The 26,016-nt window shown below is 42.1% G+C and overlaps 1 long non-coding RNA gene across 1 annotated transcript in view; it reads left to right on the forward strand.

Annotated features, from left to right (window-relative positions):
• The window catches only part of LOC141417470 (uncharacterized), a 54,683-nt gene extending 29,850 nt beyond the window's left edge, over positions 1-24,833 (forward strand). Inside the window, exons 2-5 of the long non-coding RNA XR_012442036.1 lie at positions 17,565-17,612; positions 21,930-22,014; positions 22,158-22,315; positions 22,854-24,833. This is a non-coding gene — a long non-coding RNA (uncharacterized lncRNA). The remainder of the gene's footprint in view (positions 1-17,564; positions 17,613-21,929; positions 22,015-22,157; positions 22,316-22,853) is intronic.
• The last annotated feature ends 1,183 nt before the right edge of the window (positions 24,834-26,016 follow it).

Raw genomic sequence — 26,016 nt, forward strand, 5'->3', positions numbered from 1 at the left:
GGAACTTCCGGGACACAGAATTAGCAGGATAAGTTAACAACTTGAACCTGTACAGATAATTGCCCGAAACATCATCTCTGTCCATAGGGTTGGGTTTCATGTGATTGCAGATGTTTTAGATCTTGGAGAGACATTAGAGTTTATGTAGCCCACACTTTTTGCCTTTTCTTTTCCTTTTTAGCACATAGAAGAACACAGAGTCTGAGTAACTTGCACGTGGTCACACACATAATTAGATACAAAACCCTAAACTTCTATTAAAGGGCTCTTCCCATGAAATCTTGATGCATTGGAGGGTTCAACAAAAGGTTTTCCAACCCCTCATCATTTCCCTTCACAGGAGACAGAAGATGGGAGGGAAGCTAAGACAGAAACAAACCGACCTTGCTAAAAGAGCCGCTGTGAGGAAAGCTTCTCCAAGCCCATGGGATGACCTCAGTGAACAAATGTTTGAGGACGAGAACGCCATTGGTTTGGGTCAATTGGAGAATGCTGTAAAATCTCTAGAGCCATTAGGTTGTGGGCTATTCTAAGAACCTAGTGAAAGCTGTGGTCCCCTCCTCAGACAAATATCTGCACAAAATTTTGCAAACACATCAAGGTGGTTTGCTGATCCCCTAAGACTCAATCTATGACTACATTTTAAGGATCCTACTACAGAGGCAAGACCCTTATTTAAGATGGTAGATAATGCCTGGAGAAACACCAGGAAGGTTTCTTTCCCCAGAAAACCACCTTGGCAGTTGTGGGAGAGAGAATATGTAGAAAGGGGTTGGTCCAAGAGTCATCTCAGAGGGGAGCAGAACCTTTTGGATTTTAAATATTTTAAGAGCATGAGTTTTGATAGAAGATTTTGCCCACTTCTCAATCAAAGTCATCCTTGAAGAGAGAGGACTAGAATCAGCTTGGTGAGAGAAAGACTAACAAGAATGAAAACAGCCAGAGTTGTGCGATTGAACAAAGACCTCTTTGTTTGTTACTGGGTTGTAGTTGAGCTAATAAGCCACCTGGGAGGGTATACTTTGGGGACAAGCTGAAACCTTCCTTAATTTGGCAGAAAACAAAGAGACATTGCAGATTTCTAAGTTCTGTGGTCCTTGGAGACTCTAGTAGCAGCAGCAAAAATACAAAAATATTGAATTAGGACGTGGAGTCTTTACATTCATATTTCTCATTGCTTCAGATCTGAGACCCTTACCAGTAAAGAAAGGAGTTTAGAGTGAGCATTGGGTTCCTGTAGTTGGGGAAGTCTCCTCTTTCACGTAATCAGTGGATATTTATTCAGCGTCCTTGACATGACAAACTATGCTTTATGTTGGCAATACATGATTATTAAGTGACATGGTTCCTGCCTTTATGATGTATAAATTCTAGTAAAAGATGTTGACAAGCACACTGGCCATTACTGTGGCATGTGGGTGGTATGAGGGAATGCCATCGGGAGGCATTCCTAACCAAGTGTGTGGCGATACTTCCTAGAAGATATATAGACTGGAAGGATGGGTTGAAGCTAGCCAGGAGACGAGGAGGATGAGTTTGAGGTAGAAGAAATTGCCATGGGACTGCACTAGTGTTTTGGAGAAATCAAGTGAAAAAGAAGGGGTGAGGGAGGGAGCTGAGAGAGAAGGCTGGTGCTGGACCACAGAACAAGGCTTTGCAAGATATTTGAAGAGATCAGAACTAAATTTTCTAAGCTTTATGTGAAGGGAGGACCCAATGCACTTTTCAGCTTGGCATGGCTGCACCAGGAAGAGAGATTTTGACAGAAGCCACTTGCCCAATTCTCGTGACTCAGACTCTTGGGCAGAAAAAATAAGAAGTAGTGTGGCACCATGTACCTATTTAGATCCCCTACATGGCATTGGCTCCCTTGGCCTTTGGATAGAGCCTTTAGAAATGAATTGACCATTGCAGTTTTGGCTCTCATCCTCCCCTGTGTATCCCCACATTACCATCACTGAGGCTGGTAGTGCTACTTGGTGTCCTTCCAGACACCTATACCTCAGAGAACAGGGGCGTGTGGGAGAGGTCACTGTGGGCTCTTTCTCCCCTTGTCCTCCTTGGTTGAACCCCTTCTGCCTGTCCCATGGGAGGAGAGACTCATCTGGTTGGTGAGATAGTGAGGTTCTGACCACACATGGCCCAGCCTCTTCTCAGTCCTCCTCATGTGACGTCACTTATTATCAGGAGCTCTCTGCTTTGTCCATGCATTTGGAGCTCACATGGGATACTCTGCCTCTGAGGTGGGGAGGCTGTGCTTCAGAGTGCAGGTTCTGCTTATGGAAGACTCCATCTTGTGGTTCTAGATCAGGAACCAAATTCAGCTACTCAGGTAATAAAGATGGTATGCTAGCTTCCTCTCTCTTATTCTTGTATCTATCTCTTGTTTGTTTGCCTGCATTGAACTCAGGGCCTACCAAGCACCATACCACTTGTGTCACATCGTCAGTCCTTTCATGTTCAGGTAGAGCCTCATGTTGGCTTTTCTGGGGTTGGCCTTGAACTGAGACCTTCCTACTTCCACCTCCCAAGTAGATGGGATGATAGGCATGCAGCACCATCCCTGGGCCTCTATCTCTTGTTTGATCCGAACTTAAGAGGGCAGAAACAGATGTTATCACTAAACCCTGATAACCCGAGGAATGGTAGCATCACCATCCTTCCTTGTCTACAGTTGGATTACTGGTCTTCTATCTTGTCTTTGCTGAAGTCTGGGTATGGTGGAAGACATCCTTACCGATCTACTTCATCTGTTAACCTTAGGAGAAGGCAGTCTGCACAGAGGGAGGAGTCTAAACAGGGAAGAAGTTGGAGTCCTCTTCACCTTCCACACTCACCTTAGCTGCCACTGGATTTCTATTCCTTTCCTCAGGAAAGAAATGAAAGAACTGGTTGACTCAGGGGTGGCCAATGTGCCATCCACTCATAGCAGGTAGAGAACTGATGAGAAGACTGGAAGGTGGTAAGGGATGGGGGCTGGAGCTCAGAGTTTTCTTATGTTCCTATGTCAACTAGTGTCTAGGGAATCTATTTTTGATATTAATTTCATTTTAGGATGAATCTTATTTGCCTAACCTTAGTTTCCCTTTTTATGATTTTCTTAGTTTTTTAAAAAAAAATTTATTTTATTCATATGTGCATACATTGTTTGGGTCATTTCTCCCCCCTTCTCCCCGCCCCTTCCTTTACCCGCCCCCACTTCCTCCCTTACCCCCCCTTACCCCTCACTACCAGGCAGAAACTATTCTGCCCTTATCTCTAATTTTGTTGAAGAGAGAGTATAAGCAATAATAGGAAGGACCAAGGGTTTTTGCTAGTTGAGATAAGAATAGCTATACAGGGAGTTGACATGCATTATTTCCTGTACATGTGTATTAGCTTCTAAGTAAGTAATTTTAAATTTATTTTCTCTCACTTCACTCTATACACCTTTATGAACTTAATAAGCCACTTTAGTAGGAGGTAGGGAATAGATAAATAAATAAAATCTTCCCCAAATATTCAAGTTCCTTCAGCCCTGCTTGGTTGCACAGTCTGCTTTGGATGGAGAGTTTCATAACTTAGAAACACTCAGCTTCATGCAATTTATGAAAACATGGCAAAGTCCAACATAAATGATTTTTGGAAATTATTGGTACCACTGCCATCCTCTGCTAATACCAATTTTTCAGATGTTTTTATTTTCAATTAATATTTAAATTAATTCAGTAATTTTAAGAGATACTCTATTTCTGCCGTGTGCCCAAAGATCAGCCAGCCCCTTCTGGCCTTGAGCCTCTAGTTTCAGCCTTGTTATTATTATGTTGCTAAATAAAGTTTGGGAAAAGTCTAAGCATTTCTTACTAATTAGTTCAGGGCTGCACTGAAGTGCTTCCCTAGGTTTTGGAGCATAGTGTTGGATGGTCATATTTTGTTCTGGGGAAGGGGGAGGAAGCAGATTTTTATGAGCATCTGACTGTTACAAATAACAACCAAGAGAGAAAAACTTATGGATGGCTAGGGCTCAGATTATTTGAGCTGAGAAAACTACATTTCTTGCTTTCTTTTTCTTTTCTTCTTCTTCTTTTTCTTTTTTCTTTTTTTTTGGTGGTACTAGGGTTTGAACTCATGGCCTCATGCTTGCTAGGCAGGTGCTCTATCACTTGAGCCATGCCCAAGTCCTTTTTTGCTTTAGTTGTTTTTCAAGTAGGGTCTCACATTTATTCCCAGTTGGCCTCCTACCTCTGCCTCCTGAGTAGCTGGGAAAACAGGTGTGCAGCACCTTGTATAGCATTGGTTGAGATGGGTCTTGCTAACTTTTTTCTAGGTTGGCTTTGAACTATGATCTTACCTATCTCCATCTCTTAAGGAGCTGGGATCACAGGCACGGAGCCATTGCACTTAGCCTTGAAACCTACACTTCTTCAAAGACATTGTCCATTCTGCATTTGGAAACCACTCCGTCTGGCAGTGTCATTCTTTGAGTGTCATCTCTATCTGTCGTAGGTATTTCTGTGACTTCATCATAAGCAAGCACTTATTTTCTGCCTACTGTGTTAGGTGCTAGACATCTCTCTCCCAGAGTGCTGGCTCTGTCTGGTTCCTTCACAGACTTTTACAAGGAGGGAAGTTTACAGGCTGGCACTGTGGTCATATATTTCAGTTTACTGCTTTTCTAGTCCACTGTCCTCATTTTATATGTGTTTGATTCTTTTAGCACCAAATTCATCTCATGTCTACAAATCCTTCAACTTCCTGAGTATATTTTCTTTATAGTCCAGAATACACCAGAGCGTGCATTAAACAAACATTGCCTTCCTTGCTCCTTCCCAGGTTTTCATTTTTATCGTTTATTTTGGTACTATTGCCTCTCTGTGTGTGTGTGTGTGTGTGTGTGTGTGTGTGTGTGTGTGTGCATCTGCTGAGCTGGCAGACTGGCAGGTTCAGCACAGATGAAGAAAAATAAAATACCACTTGGTAATAACATATTTGGTAGGAAAACTTTTTCTTCTTTAAGGGTAAAGAGAAAGAAGCATGTTCTATGTTAAAAGAATTACACATATAATTATCATCCCAGCTGTAAATAAAAATACCCCACCGTGGTCGGTAGGAGTCTCCCAAGCCTGGGCCTCCAAAGGAAACAACCCAATGACACCAGAGGCCCTTTTCCTTCAGGGGTCACAGAAGGTGATGATTGGTGTGAAGGTCATTTTCACTGTTTGCCCGCCTCATCTGAATTAATGTTCCGAGACTTTCCTGTCAGCTGTCACCCAGAAGTAGAAGCACACAAAAGCTTGCACTCTGTATCCTGTCTGCCTCCATGCACTCCAAACCCAGCAGCCAAAGGAATTCTCATTTCCTCCTGTCTTCAGTCCCCAGCATGGGTGCAATGCTGCCGACAGCCTTTCCTCTTCACCTCAGTGACAGCAGTGACCATCCTCTCTCTCCAATGCCAGCCACAGAGTTGTGCAGTTTTACAGGAAGGGAAGCACATGTGCCACCAGTGGGTTTTCTATCAGCAAATCCATTCAGAACAGTTAGGATTACCTGCTCCATTCTGGGGATTTCACTGGATATTGGAGACCCACATGGAGGGGAGGTAGCTCCTTCTACCAAGAAAGCCATTTATTGATTCAACAATTTATTAATTACATTTTTATCAACTACTTACCTTTTTTTTTCTTTTTTCTTTTTTTTTGTTAAAATAGCTTTTTTTTTATTATTCATATGTGCATACAAGGCTTGGTTCATTTCTCCCCCCTGCCCCCACCCCCTCCCTTACCACCCACTCCGCCCCCTCCCTCTCCCCCCGCCTCAATACCCAGCAGAAACTATTTTGCCCTTATTTCTAATTTTGTTGTAGAGAGAGTATAAGCAATAATAGGAAGGAACAAGGGTTTTTGCTGGTTGAGATAAGGATAGCTATACAGGGCATTGACTCACATTGATTTCCTGTGCGTGTGTGTTACCTTCTAGGTTAATTCTTTTTGATCTAACCTTTTCTCTAGTACCTGTTCCCCTTTTCCTATTGGCCTCAGTTGCTTTAAGGTATCTGCTTTAGTTTCTCTGCGTTGAGGGCAACAAATGCTAGCTAGTTTTTTAGGTGTCTTACCTATCCTCACACCTCCCTTGTGTGCTCTCACTTTTATCATGTGCTCATAGTCCAATCCCCTTGTTGTGTTTGCCCTTGATCTAATGTCCACATATGAGGGAGAACATACGATTTTTGGTCTTTTGGGCCAGGCTAACCTCACTCAGAATGATGTTCTCCAATTCCATCCATTTACCAGCGAATGATAACATTTCGTTCTTCTTCATGGCTGCATAGAATTCCATTGTGTATAGATACCACATTTTCTTAATCCATTCGTCAGTGGTGGGGCATCTTGGCTGTTTCCATAACTTGGCTATTGTGAATAGTGCCGCAATAAACATGGGTGTGCAGGTGCCTCTGGAGTAACAGTCTTTTGGGTATATCCCCAAGAGTGGTATTACTGGATCAAATGGTAGATCGATGTCTAGCTTTTTAAGTAGCCTCCAAATTTTTTTCCAGAGTGGTTGTACTAGTCTACATTCCCACCAACAGTGTAAGAGGGTTCCTTTTTCCCCACAACCTCGCCAACACCTGTTGTTGGTGGTGTTGCTGATGATGGCTATTCTAACAGGGGTGAGGTGGAATCTTAGCGTGGTTTTAATTTGCATTTCCTTTATTGCTAGAGATGGTGAGCATTTTTTCATGTGTTTTTTGGCCATTTGAATTTCTTCTTTTGAGAAAGTTCTGTTTAGTTCACTTGCCCATTTCTTTATTGGTTCATTAGTTTTGGGAGAATTCAGTTTTTTAAGTTCCCTATATATTCTGGTTATCAGTCCTTTGTCTGATGTATAGTTGGCAAATATTTTCTCCTGCTTTGTGGGTGTTCTCTTCAGTTTAGAGACCATTTCTTTTGATGAGCAGAAGCTTTTTAGCTTTATGAGGTCCCATGTATCTATGCTATCTCTTAGTTGCTGTGCTGCTGGGGTTTCATTGAGAAAGTTCTTACCTATACCTACTAACTCCAGAATATTTCCTACTCTTTCCTGTATCAACTTAAGAGTTTGTGGTCTGATATTAAGATCCTTGATCCATTTTGAGCTAATATTGGTATAGGGTGATATACATGGATCAAGTTTCAGTTTTTTGCAGACTGCTAACTAGTTTTCCCAGCATCAACTACTTACCTTGTACAGTGTGCTGAAGAACACAGTCATTCCTCTAATCCTAATGGAAGACATTCCAAGACCCTAGAGGATGCCTGAAGCTGTACGTAGTACCAAACCCTATATATACCAAGTTTGAGCTACACTATGCATCTATGGTAAATTTTAATGTATAAATTATGCACAGTAAGGTATTAGAAACAATAATGAATAACAGATAGAACAATTTTAACAACGTACCACAATAAAAGTCACACAAATGTATCTTTTAAAATACCTTGTTGTATTGTACTAATCCTTCTTGTGATGATTTGAAAGTATCAACACCTATGTGATGAGATGAAATGAGGTGAATGATGTGGGCACTTTGATGTACCATTAGGCTACTCTGTAAGGGATGCTTGAACACAGCACTTCAATAGTCAATCTGATAACCAATATGGTCGCTAAGTTACTAACAGGCAGGTAGCATACACGGTGTGGATACAGCGGACAAAGGAATGATTCATGATCTGGGTAGGATGGATGGAGTTGGAATAGCATGAGATTTCATCACATTATTCAGAATTATGTGCAATGTAACATTTGTGGATTGTTTATTTCTGCAATTTTTCATTTATAATTTTCATATTGCATCTAGTCATGGATAACTGAAGCCTCAGAAAGTGAACAGATAATGGCAGGACTACTGTATGGTTTTAAACAAAATAAAAAATTTTGAATAAAAGAAAAATGAAAAAAAAAAATTTTGATGTCCTTATGGAGCTTACATTCCATTGAGGGAAGAAAGTAAATAAACAAGTGAAATATATCTACTTGTGATGGTTTTTGATGTGCCAATTTGGATAGACTACACTCCCTAGCTAACCATTCAAACTCTAATCTAGATGTTGTTGTGGCACTTTTCAGATATCGTTAAAGCCCTTCATCAGAGGAGTTTAAGACAGATTACCCCACAGAAGCTGGCTTGATTCAATCAGCTGAGAGGCCTTAAAAGTGGGGCTGAGTTTCCTTTGAGAGAGAGGGAGTTTGTCTGTGGTCAGCAGCTGGAGTTCTTTGCCAAGGGTTCCCGTCTGCCCTTCCTGGGCCCTGACCTATGGACTCTGGACTTACTTAGGCAGCTCCATAACTGTCTAAATGGATGCATTCCAGCAAAACTCTTCATATTATTTTTTATTGCTTCTGTTTCTCAGATTGAACTTTGACTGACCTGGTGTTATGAGGAGAAATGCAGGAGGCAGGGGGTTAAACCTGATTGAGGAAAGAGTGTATAGACAGAAAACCAAGTTTATACCTGATATTATATCTTTATTGGTAAGGAGAAAAGTAATACAGATGTACTAGTATAGACTATTGTACTAGGATAGAAAGTTTGCTTTGGAGAAAGAAAGGATTCAGCTCATATCCTGTGGGATCTCAATCAGCTTCCTTTCTTTGAGCCCTTTTCAATCTCTTAAACTCCAAAATAGTAATGCTTATATCAGTCATTGTTATGTAAATAATTATATTAACTATAAAGCACCCAGACCATTCCTGGCAAATAATAAGCTCTAATCTCCCCATCACTGATAGCTGTAAACATTCCTGAGGTATCAATATCAACATTATCTTGACACCATATGTTTTTCCACACACCTATGGTCAACACATAACTGAGGCACACAGGTAGTAAAGCCTGCTAAATGAATATCCTAGGGTGAGAAGACAGTAAACTGGGAAATACACATAGATAATTAAAGGAGAATGATGGAGGGGGTGAATTCAGCTGTGATATGTTTTAAGAACTTTTGTAAATATCACAGTGTAACCCCAGTACAACAATAAAAAAAATACACAGGTGTAGAGAAGAATTAAGCTTATCCCCCAAACTAGTCTACTCCACCACTTCCTATTATCTCGAAACTTTTCCATCTCTCTCTCAAGTCCGCTAAGAAATATCTGGCACATTCAAGCTTGTCTTTAAAGATCTTCAAAATAACTGAAGTGATATATAAATGAACAACTACTGTTTACTCTTTTTTTTTTTTTGGTGGGACTGTGGTTTGAACTCAGGGCTTTGCACTTGCAAAGCAGGCATTCTACCATTTGAGCCACACCTCCAGTCTATTTTGCTGTGGTTATTTTGGAGATGGGGAGGGATCTATTGAATTATCTTCCTGGGCTAGCCTCAAACTGTGATTCTCCCAATCTCAGCCTCCCAAGTAACTAGGATTATAGGTGTGAGCCACCAGTGCCCAGCCAGTGCTGTTTACTCTTGTGGCTTCAGCTATATATCTTCTTGTTGTCAAAGGACTTCAGCCAGTTGGTAGGGAACAAGGAAGTCTGGAGTAATACTATGCTATATGACACATTTCAAAACTGAGGTTTCTAGATCAGGGAAATCACACTGTGTCATTTTTGAACACATTTTGAACTGAGAAAAGGCACAGGAGAGAAATACTCTCCTTGAAATGTCCATATCACTATGCATACCCTTCCTTTCTCTGGTTAGTAGGACAGGAAAATAAACTTCCAGGGTTGTTTTGCCTCTGAGTCAGGTAGAGCAGTACTCATACCTACAGTTTGGTTGCAATAGGATGAACTTCTAGCTTTTGGGGGTGCATGAAGTGGAGTCTTTCAGGGATGCCTTAAATGAAAAGATCCATCAAGTCAATGGTTGCTGGTGTGAGTTCAGCAGTTTCATTGAGAAGAGAGGGATTGCATTTCTACATCTTTAAAAATAAACACAAAGGCTAGAATGCACCTTAAGTGCTTCAGTCATTCACATAGCATTTTTTAGTGTCTACTATGTCCTAAGCAGATATCCAGGTGATAGGATTCAGGTGATCCACATAAGTAGATAAGAGAGGCAAGTTCGTGGAGATTAACTCACTTGAGAGAGGTCTATAAAGAACAGATTACATTTATTAGGCTCTTACTGTATGCAAGCTCTTTGTTTAGGTAATCAGATGTGGAGTAGGCAGCAAAGGGTAACTTGTGGATCCCTATGGATGGGAAGAGGCTTAATATGGGAACCCTGGACACCCATGGAAATACAGAACATTTTAGTTCTGCTGGTGTTATCAGTGGAGCTCTAAAGGATGCAACTCAAGTCCCAACCAGGGACTGTGCATCTCAGTGAAAAGCCAATTTTTAGAAAAGTTTTCAAGAAGCTGGCGTTTGGATAGAATATTAAGTCAGAATTTCACAGGGGATCAAAAAGAACCAGGAACTTGAATCCGGTGACTAGAACTGTGATACTAAATCCTGTGCCACCAACATGGCCAGGTATATAGCAAGAGTTCAGTAAGAATTTTTCTGAGGGAGAAGAAAAGAATAAGAATAACATTGATAGCAAATGTGATGTAATACATCAGAATCACTGAATCAGAGCCTGTAACTCCTCTGTTGAGGTCAAGATTTCATGTAGGACTTTGGGGAACCATGTGCTCTGAAGAAGTCAATGCCTTCTTTGTAGAGATGCACGAAGTTTCCTGGAAGGCTATTCTTGACTGGGGTTGCATCTGACCCCCTCTTCAGTCTTGCAGGCATCATTGCTACACCTTATTGGGATATACCTCTGCACTACCGCCAGTGGGATGGGACAGTTTGAGGGAAGATGAGGACTTTGGAAACTGTTCTCAATACCACCTGCTATTTCCACTTCCATATTTACAATGTAACACCAGATGAGCTGGAGAATGTCTGGAGATTGTTTCTGGACAAAGTTTAGTCTGCATTTGTATTAATTTTCTTGTATCAAAGCTATTGCTTTCTCCTTCACATCACTGAGAAGTCTACCCAGCCTGAGACAGGACAAAATATACTGCATATGTATTTTGCATGTGTATTTTCATATAGCGTGTGATATATTTTATACTGTACTACCTGATGTAATATTAATCTAATAAAACAATATACTGTTTTATTAGGTTGAGAACCTATATATAATTAATTGTATACACTTTACACATGATTATATATGGCATGTGTATGATGTCACATAGCACATTTTAGGTTAATGTGTAATATATATCAGATTAATATGTGGTGCTAGCCCGGGGAGAGCCACGAGGAGAATGTAGTGAGCAGGGACATCAGAGGTAACTCTGACGCCAGGACAGAGATCTTATGATTTCTGCCATTATTTATTCAGTCCTTGGTGTGGGCAGCTCCAAGTCAGTACTAAATAAAAGAAGGAGGAAGGAAGCTGAAGGCGAGCTCTGCACAAAATGTGGGCCGGGTGAAAGGAGGCAGAGGCTGGGTAAAGGGAATAATGCCTTGAGTGGTCACTGCCAAATGAGGACGTCTTCATCCCAGCGCTGGCCTAGGAGCTTTATACACACTGTCTCACTTTGTCTGCACACCGTCCTGGAATGCATGGATTGTTATTCCTGCTCTTCCAGTGAGGAAACTGAGGCTTAATCTCAACTAACCTCTCTAAGAAGCACACTGGCATGGGGCATGCGTTCTGTAAATATTTCTAAATGAAGGCATAAGACCGCAAAGCTGGCAAGGGCAATAAGGATTGCACTCAGGCTGTCTCCAAAGACAGACACCTTATTGCTATTTCTCCTCAAGGGTTTATTTTGCAGAGTGAGAAGGCTACTGAAACCAAGTTTAGCAGCCCTATTTCTGAGCAAGGGGAGTCTGTCTGCTCCCTTAAGTAAGTCCAGCTGCCAGAACACACTGACGGAGTTGTGTTACCAACCAGAAGCAGCCAACTGCCTACTGTTATCTACATGAAGGAATGCTGTTTTGCTATTTCCCTCCTACTGATACTGAAATTGAGATGGGAAAGGACTCCAAGTACAGCATATCATGCAGGGGGAAAAAGTACCCTCGTGGGACCCCTCTGAGAACTTGCCAAGGACACACTAAGAACCTTATTCTGGCAGATCTGGATTATTTTCTCATTCTGAGCCAGTGGCCACAGATTCTGGGCACACACCATGGTCAGGCTGAATTGACTTCTTCCAACTCATGGCCCACGGTAGGAATCTGAGTGTCATTCCTGCTGGGAAAGCAGAGTCATTTGTGCACATAGCACAAAGTTTAGAAAAGTCGAACCAAGGACTCCTGGATGAAGATGTGCCCTTAAAGACATTCTCCCAAGAAGTCTTCAGTAGATGAGCGTTGTGACTCCAGGAACAGATAGCCTGTGTCACAACCTCACCCTGCGGTTCAGGTCTGTAGGCTCAGAACCTGGTAGAGTTTTCATGCATGTTGATGGGTTGAGCTGTGAAGTTAAGGATTGCTCACTCAGGGACATGTTGTTGGGCAGTTAGGGAAGCATCTCACAGTGAAGTGAGACCTTCTGTTGGTTCCCTTATGTCCCCTACTGCTATGACAGGAAGCACTGCTTTACCTGGTTTCAATGCAATACAGTCCTGGTTTAGAAAAATCAGAGGACCCGAGGCTGACGAGCCTTTCTTCTGGATTTAGGTTCATGGTCTTGGCTGAAAGGGAACCATTTCTTTTAACAGGGACTTAGAAGCCAGGGAAATAGTGGCTGCAGGGCCACGGGAATCTTGTCTTTCCGAACAGCCAGGAAAGAGAAGCCAAGTGGCCCAGAGACTCTGACTCAGGGACATTCCATCAGCAAGGGGCTTAAGGGAATACGCACAATTGCTTCAAATATACACCTGATGATCTAATTTAGGGCATATGTGTTTCAAGATATGTAGTGACCATTGATCTGTCTTGTGCACACAGCCTGGGAGAGAGTGAAGCAGAATTCTCTTGTTTAAACATTTGGGCATCTTTTTCTGAGACACTGATCAAGTTTCTTTAATGACTGACAAAGTCTTCTTTCTATGGTTTCCTGGGCTCTCTGTCCTATCTCATGTGCTCACAGGGCTTCATAGCAAACATCTTTTAGATCTAAATGTCTGTCTGGTCTAGACCTTAAAAGCTCTATTTCCTGCAGGTACTACCAGCATCTCGAGCCCCACTCAGCCCAGCTCTCAAGACTGTCTTCTCCACACCCCCTTTCCCCACCAATTCCAATGAAGGGCCCCACAGCTCAAATCTGAAATGGAGGACACTGGGTCCCTCCTTTTTCCTCAGTCATGATCACTTTAACTCATCAGTATCTCTTGACTCGTCTCCTCATGTCTAATCCTACAAACACAACCTTAGTGCTGGCCCTTATCAGTTACATTTTTTCTTGGGTGGACTGGCAAATGGTTCCTTATTAGTTCTTCCTCCATGTGGCCAGTCAGAGTGAGTTTTCTGCCTCCCAGAGCTCATGTCTCTCTAGCACACGTTCAAATCTGTCATGCTCTAACTCTCCCCCACCCAAGTTATTTCTAGGTTCTTTCTCTGCCTCTCACCAGTGGGTCCCCATGGCACAGCCCATGCTCCATGCTTCTCACACACTTCCTCCAATGGGACAGTCTCCCAGCTCCCTCTGTGACTTTCCAAGGCAGGTCCCTGTTCGTATCCATTCATCCTTAATGAATGACCTCTTTCTTCCATGGCCTTCCTGACTCTCATCTCCAAGTACAAATAAATGTGTCCTCCTTCAAATGCCTACAGAATCAACACCAGTGAGCAAGTATGGCACTTGGGAAAGCACATGCTTGCAGAAAAATGTGACGTGTTCACTACTGTCTTACCTTCACCTGCTGCTAGACTGTGGGACATGATGACAGGTATATTTATTTCCTTATCTTTTGTGAATGGCACTGCTCAAGACACACTTATTGATTGACTACAGGAGTGATTTATCTTCTGTCCGCCCCTCCCCAGCCACATGCCTGTAAATCCTGTTGGAAAACAATCTCTTCTTCTTGGTGCCAGCTGCCGCCCCATCTGTTTGCTTTTGCTCATGGTTTTTCCTCATATGCTGCCATTGCCTCTTCTACTGAATGCCTCCCACTTCCTCCTGCCAGGTTATGGTGGTTCCCCCACATATGTAAACCTGGTAATTGGTTTTAAATCTGGTCTGGAAACTGCTCCCTCAAAGTAGAGTGTGCCCCCAGCTCCCTGCAGGTTACCCAAGAATCTGCTACAAGGGAGCATTACCTAGTTTGAGAAGACAAAACAAATACCGTGGCTCAGCATTGGCATCTTAAGGAAATAGCTGGGCTGCGTGACTTGAGATTTGGCATTTTCTGGCCACTGTTTTCATAACAAAAGCACAATGCTGGTCACTTGAACTTAGTTTGTTATTAAGAAGGCTTCTGGGGTCTTAAATAGCAACAAAGAGCTTATCTATCTGTGTTTGCGCCCATGAGAGATGCTATACCCTGGAAGACCTAGTTCAAGGTCAACCATGGTAAGAAGTAAAGGAAAATCTTACAACCCAGGTCCCCACAGGAGAGATAGCACATTAAGGTTGCAGACATTCCTACTTGATTGACTAGTACTGATTTTCACATTCTTTCATCACTGAAACATCTCCAGCCAGCCTCCTTTGGTTTCCCAGAACCACCAACCCTGGAGGGCCTCATATGTTCTGAATAGTCCACGTTACTGAATCACTTGATAAACATGTGGTTCATTAGTAAACACTAAAATAATCAAAATAAAATATTAAAATTGTATCATAAAGTAATCACTTTACTTTATAATCTTTTATCTCAAGGATAGATACCTTGACTCAGGTCATCCTGATGTTTTCTTATGAGTCTTGTGGCTTCATGTCTCTAAGGAGAGACCAGTGCTCACGTAGGTCATGAATAGTGAGGGTGTCACCCTTCAAAGCTGGAAGGCAGGATGATTCAACCTGGGAGATGACAGCAATGAGTCCAGAATACATCATTTACTTGCATTTCTCTGCAGAGTGATGGGATCAGGAGCAACCTTGGGATGGCAGTTAAATGGTCCAGACTCGTGCCCTCCATTGTTCTTTCTGAAGAGTGGAGGAAGCCATCAGCTCTGGGGAAGGACCAGAAGCTGAAGCATCAAGCCCTTGCCCTCTTGCTTGGCTTTCTTAAGAGATCCCAACTACTTCAATCTTAAAGTCTTGCCTCCTTGTTTCTGAATGAGATTTGGGTAGTTTACAATACTGATTATTTCCCCGGTTTATGTTGTTTGCATAGGTCTTTTAAATTATATTATTTTTTCCTTCACATTAGTGCTGTGAGACAACATTTTATCTCATTTCAAATGTCGTATAGATTTTTTCTTAACAGTAGAACTTTTAGCATGGAAAAAGCAGTCTTTTTACTTGGCATGCATTTCCTTTCCATATAACTTCACTCAGTGGCTGAAAGTTGGTAGTATTGAATATTTTCACCATTTCCATTGAGTAAATATCACTTCTTTTTTTGTTTCTGTTGTTTGGTATTTGGCCAGCAATTATTCTCTGTGAGTAAACAATACATAGGATGCTGTTCAGCCTTTCTAATTTAGGTAGCCCAACCATTTCTTGCACCTCTTTCCACAGCACTAGCATGCACAAGACAATAGTTGATTAAGTGGAAACATTTTAATTTTGTAGCTTAAGTGTTCAATGATTAAAAATACAAATATTAGCCCATGCCAGTGGCTCAAATCTGTAATTCTAGCTACTCAGGAGGCAGAAATCAGGAGGATTCTGGTTCAAAGCCAGCAAGTGGTTTATGAGAACTTACTTTGGAAAAAACCCAATACAAAAAGGGCTGGTAGAATGGTTCAAGTGGTAAAGTACCTGCCTAGCAACCATGAAGCCCTTAGTTCAAACCCAGTACCTCCCTCAATACAAACTTTGTCAATTACTTCTTCCTCATATGAGAACCTCACATATTCTGAGTTGACTTATATCCATTGCAGTTTCATGTAATTTTCAGATGATGACTAGGAGCTAATAATTATTCTATCAGTGTGTGCCATGGATAAATGGCTGTCAGGCACCATCTAATCTAGCCATTTGAAAAAGTAAGTTTTCAGTAGTTTTTTTCTGATTTATTTCTGATAATAACAGTAATGATAACATTTGTGGCTGGCTTTGTACATTTATTACTAATAGTGTAAGTTTTATTTGTTTTTGTTGTGAGGCATGAAACTCTGAAGGTAACATTACTCCCTTCTAGGTCTTTAGTAACTACATTAATCAGGTTTGGGATGGAAAGCACTGCTTTGTAATTTTTATTGGAAAAACTTCATTGGTTTTGTAGAGAAGTCAACGTGATGATTTCATGACAGTGTCTGACTGATTCATAACTAAAAATAAAAATGGGGTGAATGGACCCCAAGTCCACTGGAATCCAACGTCTAGAAATCTGTCCAGTGTCCTCTTCCCTGTTCCTCCTTTCTTGGTTGTATGCTTGTCTAAATAGTTTAATTTGATTAAAGATCTCATTTTTCTGTTTATCAAGTCTTACTATTCTATTTCACAAGTTAATTATGAATAATAGTGTTTGTTTCTTTTCATTGCCATCTTTCTGCTTCCTTTAGTACTAAATCCTTTTCTGTGTATGTGCAAATTGAGATCATAACAATACAATAATGTCATCAGAAAATCACACCTTCAGAAACAATGTGTATTTACACTTACATAAGTAACGTATATTTATATGCTTGAAGATTTACACATGGATGTTTATAGCAGTTTCATTTGAAATATCCATGGGCTAATGGGTGAGCAAATGTAGATAAAATGAAATACTACTTAGTAACAAAAAGGCGTGAACTACTGGCTTGTGCATGCAACATGAATGAATCTCCATGTCTGCATGGAAGGAGCTAACAACAAGCAATACACAACTGGATGATTCCATTTGTAGGAATTATAGAAAAATACAAAGTAACAAAATGACAGAGAACAGCCACCGAAGGAAAGACAGCCTGCTAAGGGGAATGGGGAAATTTTTTGTAGTGCTATTTCTTTGTACTTTTTCAGTTACCTGGGTCATTTTTAAAAGTCAGATACAAAGTTATTCAAAAAGCTTTTGTAAGTTTATCTATAAGCTTGTTTAGATTCATAGGTTCCTTTCCATTTGGGAGTTATTTTATCACTTATGTTCCATTGGTCTGGAATATCTCCTGACATATAGTCAGCAAGTTAAATTCTAAAGAATAACTAATAATTTAATTAAAATAAGCATTACCATAGGGTAAAATTTGGGGCATATGCAAAATTCTATACAGAAGTCCCTGTTTAACTGTAGAAAATGTTTGATTTGATTGGGATCTTTAATATTCTTGTATGACAATTTTTTTATTTTTGTGATAAGGATAAATGGTTCCTGGATCAGGTGGTATAAATCTTTGAGTACCATTTTCAAAGTTGTATATATTATGATCATGGAATAGTGTGAAATATTTGAAAATTGTCTGAAAATGTGTTTTTGCCCACAAATTGTGTGGTCAGTGGCTGGCTTATTTGAAGACTGAAGGAGAACTCTCTCTTTTAGTCAAAATAAGCTAGAATATCCTGTAAGGAAAAAAAATAACCACTGAATCTTTGTCTTTTAACACAGGATTCATGTCCATTGAAGACAGGCTGCGGGGAGGAATGACAAGATGGGGTATGTTCTGGATTAGCTCACTGGACTCACTAAGAGAACCAGGGTGAGGGTGATGGATAGTTAGAGCTGTCAGTTTGACTGGATTAAGCAATACCCAGCTGGCTGGTGAAGCACTGTCTGGCTGTGTTTCTGGAAGAGGCAGGTGTTTGAATCAGTGGCCTAAGTAAGGACCTCACTCTCACCTTATGTGAGCAGGCACCCTCCAATCAGTTGGGGCCCAAAGGGGACAAAAAGAGCAAAGGTAAACATGCCTGCTCTCCTTTGGAGCTGGGAAACTGTCTTCTCCTGCCCTTGGACATCAAGACTCCGAGGTCTTGGGCCTGTGTACCTTGGGACTTGTTCAGCAGCCACCTCAACCCAATTTCTCATGTCTTTGGTGATGGATTGAGAGTTATTATATGGCTTGTTGATATAGACTGAACTATGCCGTTGGCTTCCCTGTCCAGCTTGCCAGTGGCCTGTTGTAGGCCTTCTTGGCCTATGTGAGCCAATTCTTCTAGGCAATCCCCTCTTCACTGTCTGTGTCTGTGTCCTGCGGTTTCAATCTCTCCATAGAACCCTGACTAATGCCACAAGGCAGGCTCCTCGCCACACCTCAGCTGCTGAAACAGCACAAGGGAAGCCACCGATGGGCCATGCACTGGCTGTGAATCCGTCCTTCCACTCAGAAGTGACACAGATTACACTTACTCATATTTCTTTTATTTGTTCTTCTAGACTGGACTTACTTTTCAGATCAGCTTTAGGTTTGCCAAAAATTATACAGAAAATACTGGTTTTATGGACTCATTTCCTCTTCTCCCTGCTGGTGTGTCCTATCATTCACACCTTGCAAGAGTGTGGGGCCTCAGGAATGAGCCAACGTTGATCTGTTATTAATTAGAGTCTATGCTCACATTGGAGTTTACTCCTCTGTCCTGTGGGGACCTGTATCCACCATGATAGTATCATACAGAGTATTTTGTTTTTGTTTTTCTTTTTTCTTTTTTTTGGCAGTTCACAGATTCACCTTTGCTAGGCAGGGTTTCTATCTCTTGAGCCACGCCTCCAGTCCTTTCTGCTCTGGTTGTTTTGGAAAAAAGTGTCTCACTTTTTGCCTGGGCTGGCCTGGAACCAGGATCCTCCTGTTTTATGCTTCTTGCTATAGCTGGGATGACAGGTGTGCACATCACACCCGGATTTTTCTGTTGAGATGGAGTCTCATGAAGTTTTTTGCCTGGACTGGCCTGGAACCATGATCTTCCTGCCACCATCTCAGCCTTCCAAGTAACTGATGATAGGAATGAATCCCAAGTGCCCAGATTAATACAGACTATTTTCACTGCATAAGAATGGCCTGTGCTCCAACTGTTAATTCCTTCCCACTCTTTCCTCCTCTTGGAGTCATTTTACTATCTTTGTAGTTTTGCCTTTTACAGAATGTCTCAGCTGGACTCGGGTACTACTTAGCTTTCAGACTGGTTTCTTCCAATCACAAGTATGCATTTGTGTTTCCTCTATGCCCTTTTGGTGGTTTGCTTTCTTTTAATCACCTAGTAATATTCCATTCTAGTGGAGACTTTGGCTAATTGTCATCACTCATATTAATTGTCAAGTAAGCTACATTGTGGCCCTGACTTCACAGAAGCAGGAAAATAGTGTCCAGTCATGTATTTGGAAGAAGGAAAACTGGATATATTTTTTGAACAGCAATAATGAACCCTTTGGCCTCTGTCTTGAATGAAGTAACACCATTTTCATCTGAGGTCAGACAATTTAAATTTAACAATATCTTTGACCCCCCCCCCCAATTCCTGCCATGAAGAAAGTAGTAAAGGAGCCAGAGTAGTGTTCCTTAAAATAAAAATATTCCCAGTGTAGGGTCTTAAGACTTGACTGCAGGCTGCCCGAAAACTTCTTAGCGTCTGCCTGAAGGTCATGTGAATAAATGGATGGCAGCATTGGTTCCCTAAAGTGATCACAGCTTTGCAAAGGCTGCATGCATTATCTTGATAGAAACAGAAGTGGCCATACATCAAGCAAAGACCAGTCCAAGAATCAGACACCCACCAGCATTTCTAGTAAAGACAATTTCATATAAGGAAGTGAGGCCCTGAGAATGTCATAGAGGACCACGGGGTCACAGAGGCAGGTATTTCAGGACCCAATCACTGCCCCTAGGCAGAGGAGCAAAGGGGAGACATAATGGTGTCAGGATCAGGAGTCTTGGAGGAGGTCCCTGCCCAGCTGATGGCCAGAGCAGGAGGGGTACAGACTGGTCAGGACAGGTGCCTTGGGGACTCAGAGGTCAGGCTCTTGAAGCAGGGACTTCTCACCTGGGGAGAGGTGAAGGTAGGTCTGGGCATGAGAAAAAGTGAAAACCAGTGCTGCTAGGGTGACACTGTGAGGATCCATGTGAGAACAAGGGGGAGCCATCTCTTTCCTCCCCTCCAACCTCCCAGTCTCCCTCTACTGCCCCTGCTGGCAGAGCCTAGTGGAGGCCCAGCTGGCAAAGCAGAACTGTGGTTCACAGAGGTCCAGCCCCCCATCAAGCAGAAAATGAAGGATGAGTGTGAAGCTTAGAGATGACAGTGTAATAATGGACACACACAGTGAGCAGGTCTGATGGGCTCCTGTGTCTGATCCAAACCCTCTGCTCATCACAGCTAAAGGTAATCAAAGGAAAGCCTAGGCCAGAGAAGGAGGAAGATCCAGTACTGACAGGTCCTAAAATACTTCCTTTTTAGTAGCTAGCAACTAAACCATTCTTTCAGGACTATGGGAAAACCCAGTGAGGAGTTCAAAGGTCTGCTTGAGGCACTGCATGGGGAACACTAAGAAGAGTATCTTCATAGCAGCTCAGGCTCTGCAGCATCTGAGGACTTGTTAGACATTTCAAGTTCTAAGTCGTCGATTCCACTGAACAGCCAAGGTGCTCACTACCTATTCTTACTTCTCTTTGTAGTCCTGTAAATTCCTAATTCTTATTTCATCCATTTCCCCCCCCCCCGTCATCTCTGATTTTTAATTCTTCCCTATTCTCATCCTTTCTACCCCTTTGCTTTCTCTGACACCACTGACTCTTCCTGGGGACAGTAGGTGTGGTTGGGATACTGTGATTCCTGCAGGAGAAAGGACCAGGATTAAATTCTAATCCCAATGTCTACTTGCTTAATGATCTTGGGCATAAAAAATGAGTGTAAGAACAGCAAGGGTACATGAATTAGGAAAGAAAGTAATGAGAGAATGTGTCTGTAGTGTCTGATGGATACTAGGTGATCAATAATACTTGTTTCCGTCTCTCCTGTCTTTATTAGTTAAACAAAAGGTGAGGGATGTCTTTTTAAAACCAACTTAATACTTACTGTATGTCCACTGCAGAGCCCCTTGATAGAACAATAATGTCGCCATTTTGTGAATCAGCCAAAATGGCAGCCCTGCCCTTAAACAAATTCCCGAGCTCTAAGACAGCCCCACCCCTACCAGAGACTACTGCACCTGTACTAACTTCCTTACCCTCCCCCTTCTATAAAAGCCACTGCTCGCCCAGGCTTGGGGCTGAGCCATTTTTTTCCCCGGCCAGCCTGGCAGTTTGGGCCTGCCATTAAACTTTGCTCTATGGACGTGAGTTTTCTCATGAGCTTTCTTTGAGAGCAGCATTTTTCCTAACACCCCTGGCTTGGCATTTATCTCACACTCAGCCTGAACTGTTATTTATTTTAATCTGACTATATTTCATTGAGCTCACTCTGCCATAATTATTTGGAAAACAGAAAGTTTCAAAACTCAGCCTGTGGCTGTCAGAATTACTGAGCTGGCATAGTTTGACGAACACAGGACTTCCTGTAAGACTGAAAAATGGCCACCAGGGTCTAGAAGGTGGAAATAACATTTGCTCTGTGCTCAGTGCTCTGATACCTTGCTGGTTATTTACCTTCCAGTCCCTGGGAACCCTTAACTAAAAGTTCTTGCAAAGTCAGGCAGCTAGCAAGCTAATAACCACTGAGCCAAGCTACCTTGAAGAGTCTGTAAGTTGTTTTGTCTCTTACCCAGTCTGGCAGGGTGAGCCAAGCTGCATCTTTAAACTGGACTTCTCTTCAGTGCTTGGGTCCAATTTGCTATCAGCATTTAAAGCAACCAGAGATGCATTCCCTTGAGGAGAGGGGTGTTCCTGATTCTCTCATCTTTGCCCTGAAAGTGCTACTATTGATCACCAAGGCTAAGTGAATGGGCACCCTAAGGTGTTCCTTTTTCCTTATGAGCCTTGCAGGGTTGATAGAAAGAAATGAAGTTCAAACCAAAGTTGGGTTTCCTACTGTGGATATTTCTGTGTTTCAGACTCCCAAGCCCCATCCTGGTTTAGAGAACGCTCACTCTCAAGAGTCAAAGGACAAGTAGGGTGAAGGAAGAGATCTCACAGAAGGTAATCAGCTGGTTGGCATAAAAGCGATGTTTAAAGATTAGAGGATTTTATTGATTTAAATGCAAAGAAAGCTTGGGTGGGCAGTTTCTGAGCTAGTTAAGCAACTCATTATCATACAAACTCTTCTGTTCTTCCTTCCTTAGGTTTGACACCTCATGGTTACAAGATGGCCCCTGCTGCAGTGCCAACCATCACAATCCTCACCTAAGTGCATCAGCACAGAAGATTAAATCCAGACTTGTTTGATGGCAGAGGTGTCCAGTGAGAAAATCAGTTTGACTGATGCACAGGTTCCTGAGTGGTAAGATTGCTGAAACTTTTCCTCCTGGACTTGAGGCATGAGGGGATTTGTTTTCTACCAATGTCCTTCCTTGAATAACCAAAACATCTAACATTTACTGAGACGTTTCTAAGTTCTAAGCCAAACCATTGTCGATGACAATTTCAATCAATCTCCATGTAATTTGAATCCATCCATCCTGGCTGTCAAGTCAACTGAGAGCGCAGAGAACCCGGGATGGGGCAGGGGTGGACATTGAAAGCACAGTGAGCAGCGGCTGGAGAAAGGAGGCCAGGCATGCATCCTTGAGACCTTTCTCTGTGCCTCCATCACTGGGCTCAGGTGGCAAAGACTCAGCAGGTGAATGCCCTGGCCATTTCAGGGCATGCCCAGGAGGGGACGCTGAGGACTCCTGCCATCATGGGCTTAGGTTCCCCAGCAGTCCTGCCAGATGGGATGCTACACATCACTAACAGCTACCCCTTGTGTTTGTCCATCTGTCCTGATAAGAACAAACTATTATTATATTCTTTTGATGCCACTCCTCTATGTTTTATAGACTTATAGGGCAAGAAGGGACCAGTCTCCAAACCCTGAGATGATGAATGTGAGAGCTGAGAAGTGAAGTGAGGTACCAAGGTCACATGGAAAATGATGGAGCCTGAACCAGACCTCGGGCTTACAACTCTGTGCCATGCAGGGTGCTGATTTAATTTGAATCACGACTGAGAAGATGGTGTAGGAAGGTTGTATCCACTTCCTACGTGTCTGTTTGAGGCCCGCGGGGCAAGATGTTTCCTTTCTCCAGCACCTGCCCTTGGCAGCAAGGTGGACTTCGCACTTCTCTTGGGAGTGAGAATGGAGAAAATGGCAACTGCATTGCCACCTAGCTTGTTTTTATATGCAGAAGACAAAGCTTTCTTCCAGGCAACTTTTTAAAGAAAATAATTTGAGACTTTTCAGGGTTGCCTTTGTCCCCACAGCACCTGTAAGGGGACATCGAATCGAAGTTTTATTCCAGGTCCTCAAAGTTCATGGTCCATTTAGCTGGGAAGCAGAGCTTAATGTTGGCAAGCCTTGATGTCCATTTTAGTTTCTGAAAGTTACGAGCTGTTCTCCCTTTCTTGGGGAGGAGTGCAGGGTTGGAGGCAAGGGGACAGCCATCATTGGGACAGGGTGGGCAGGGCAGCTGCATATAGGAGGTAGATTCCTAATGGGCCAGTGGACACTTCTTCCTGATGCCCTTAGCAGACTCAGCCAGGTGTCCTGGTACATGGAGCTAAAATATGCAAGCTGTGAGTCTGCATTTGTGGTTTCAGATATTCATGGAAATGGACTATAAAACATTCACAAGTTGTGACCTGAGTTTTGAGCTAAGGGCAGGTCAGAGACCACTGGGAAATGGCACACATTTGCAGCCCGTAGATGAAACCCAGATTCCTGGCTTGGAGCCACCCTGTACCGGTTCCTACAGTGCAGCTCCCTGGGGGAGTGCCTTTGTCTATTCCCGAGTCCCCAACCTTTGACTGATGTGAAACTCAGCTCACATGTAGGTCTGTAGTTATTCACCTCTGAGTGTGAGTCGAGGAACAGAGAGGCCCACATGCCTGAGATGGCTGAGGGGTGTTGATAAAATGACTACCTGCTATTAACTAGGGGTTCAGATGGTGCCTCTAAACTGCACTGCCTTAATTCCCCTTCTGTGGCAGGTATTCTTGCTCTGTGTCTACTTCCTGTTCACTTCATCTGTGTGTGCTTTACATGTCTGGCATTGCCCCTGCATAGTTACGAGACTTCTCTCTGCCAGGATAGTCTTAACCTTTCTCATATCCAGTCTGACTCTATGTCAAAATATCTATTTTAACTTCTGATAACTTCTCTATGGCACTGTAAGTATTCCCACCACCCCTCATGTACTAAAGAGGTCAGTACTTCTCAAACTAGAGCATTTGGTGATAACACTTAAGAAAAACATGTGCAGAACAAAACTGATGCATTAATTAATATGTTAGTACAGGCCTTCAGCCTGAACAGAGTTTGCATATGAGTAGGTGGGACAGTGGAGTTTCAGGGATAATGGGGACCTGGGCACTGATGCTGGAAGCTGGTCAGATATGGAAGGGAGAGTGGTAAGGGAAATGTAGTTTCGCAGTTAGAAGGTAGAGTGAGGCTGGCCAGGTCCTGGCTCTGAGCAGTGGAGGTGACTCCAGGAGCTGAATTTGGACAGCTGTGGTTGATTGGTGGTGTATGTCTAAGCCCTGAGGGATAGTGGGATTCACGTGGTTATCTCTTTTCTTCCTTTTGCTAGAATTTTTGCAGAAATTGTCTACTTTAAATGGGTTGATTGTATGGCATATTAATTATATCTTGATAAAGCTATTATAAAAGAGTGGAAAAAAATCTATGCTGCTTTTGTCAGACTTATTTCATATACATATGAAACCATATATATGAGACTATATATATACAATCATATATATATATATATATTCATATATATATATATATATATGAAGCCATATATGTGTGTATATATATGTATATAGCAATTGCCTTAGGGAAATTGTCTCAGAGATATAGACTCACCTTTTTGTCTTAAATGTGTCCATGATAGAAGCAAGTGCTCTCTACAGAGTTCTTCTGCCTATAATGAGATAATGGGATAAGCTAAGCAATATAATTGACTTTTATATTTTGACATTGTAATACCTTTTGGGTTTTCTGTAAGAATCATCTCTTCATCTGTAAGTAGTGAGAGTTTTCCAGACAATTTTTGTTCCCTTACTGCCCAGGCCAGCACCTCTAGTAGGAGGTCTCTAAGTTCATGACTATGGACCTCAGATGACCCTCAATGGGGTCATACTTTCCCACTCTTGTAGACTATGCCATTCCCTCTTTCTCTTCGAAACGCCAAGATTTACTCCCGTGTCTAAGCCTTCACCCAATAACATTTTCATCTAATTCCCTGGAAACAACATTGAGCAATCAGAATTTCCTCAGACTCCCAGTCCCAAATCTTCCATGGGACTCTGTGCACCCATGTATTTTGCTTTTCTGCGTGTTACCAGACAGGATACGTTCCTAGGATACACCCAGTTGATCGTGATGTGCAGTCGTTTTAGTATTTGGATTTAGTTGGCAAATACTTTGTGTAGGATTTTTCCGTCTCTGTTCTTGGGCGACATGGCCTGTGTTTTTCCTTGCTCATAATCCCCTTGTCTAATGTTGGTGCTGATGTTTATACGAGCTTCATAAAATAAGACGAAGAACACGCTCCTTCTTCTGTTCCTTGGAAGAACTTGTTTAAGATCGAAATGACTTTGAAGTCATTAGGTATTTTCTTTATCAAGACAATGCAGTTGCTGGTCTGTTTTTAATGGGTTACCATTCTTAAAGTGGCATCATTAAAGTGTATTTTCTAGGAATTTTCTGGAAATTTGAACAGTTCAACTCAATTTTCAAATATGTTGTCAGAAAATTTGCTTAATCCTTATTGTTTTCTGAATATTTGTAGCATTTTTAGGACAGCCATGCTTCTGTTCCTAATATTAGGTGTCAGTGCCTTCCATCCTTGTTTCTTGTTCAGTTTTAACAGTGGTTTCCATCTTGTCAGTTGTTCTGAAATGTCTGTTTTATATCTGTCCTATTCATTTCTACTATTATTGTTTTCTTTCTCTACGTTTTCTTAAGTGGATCCTTCTCTCACAGTAAGTTTTATTCCC

The sequence above is a fragment of the Castor canadensis genome, chromosome 2 (genome assembly GCF_047511655.1).
Source record: "Castor canadensis chromosome 2, mCasCan1.hap1v2, whole genome shotgun sequence".
NCBI lineage: Eukaryota > Metazoa > Chordata > Mammalia > Rodentia > Castoridae > Castor > Castor canadensis.